This window comes from Octopus bimaculoides, chromosome 13 (assembly GCF_001194135.2).
Source record: "Octopus bimaculoides isolate UCB-OBI-ISO-001 chromosome 13, ASM119413v2, whole genome shotgun sequence".
NCBI classification, from domain to species: domain Eukaryota; kingdom Metazoa; phylum Mollusca; class Cephalopoda; order Octopoda; family Octopodidae; genus Octopus; species Octopus bimaculoides.
In genome coordinates this window covers 61,915,686-61,916,512 of record NC_068993.1, presented here as the reverse complement: position 1 = coordinate 61,916,512, position 827 = coordinate 61,915,686, and the positions used below count along the sequence as shown (strand labels likewise).

Below are 827 nucleotides of genomic sequence, written 5' to 3'. Positions count from 1 at the left end.
ATATATATGAAATATGTACTCATCTCTAATGTGCCCCAGCTGGTACTGATTACAGCTGAGTAGATTGAAAAATGTGCATTGTGTGCCTGCTGGTAGTAGTAACACGTTGCATGCAAATTGTTTCCACATCATATCAATCTCCGCATCTACACCTTTCAGCATTATCTGCATTATAATGTTTGAGGCACACACACACACACATGTAGTATCTAATTTAAGACATGACCAACCAGCGTATTATATGCAAATTCCGATGCTTGTTAATGCTATATTCTGACAAGCAAGTGTAATTTAGATTGAAAGATCTCTGTATATCCGAAGAATTTTGGTACATCTGTTTTGAAGAGAAGCAATTATTCTGAAACAGAATTGTAAGAGGATAGCCAATTATTTCCCTGTTCACTTGCGTTATGTTTTCGCATCATCTTTATCCCCGTAGAGTTATCTTCATTATACATGCTTCAATTATTCTCAATTACGAAGTGATTTATATATATATATATATGTAGTCAGCGGGCAAACACGTAATCTAACGGTACGTTGTCTCCCCCTTTTCCCTGTTTCTTTATTTTAATTTCACTTGCTCTTCTTTCTTCCGTTTCCACTGTCCGAAGAAGGACAATGTTCGAAACGTTATAGCCATCAACAAATAAACTGCGAAATTATCCCGTTCTTTTTCAACCTGTATATATTTAAGTGAATCGTGTAGTGGTTGGACGTATTTGGCGTCTTCTGTGCTCTTAATTATTATTGTATTCCATAGAATTATCTCTCTCTCTCTCTCTCTCTCTCTCTCTCTCTCTCTCTCTCTCTCTCTCTCTCTCTCT

The 827-nt window shown here is 36.6% G+C and overlaps 1 protein-coding gene across 1 annotated transcript in view; it reads right to left on the bottom strand.

Moving 5' to 3' along the window:
* The window catches only part of LOC106882701 (tubulointerstitial nephritis antigen-like), a 55,491-nt gene that overhangs the window by 9,130 nt on the left and 45,534 nt on the right, over positions 1-827 (bottom strand). The window lies entirely within an intron of this gene.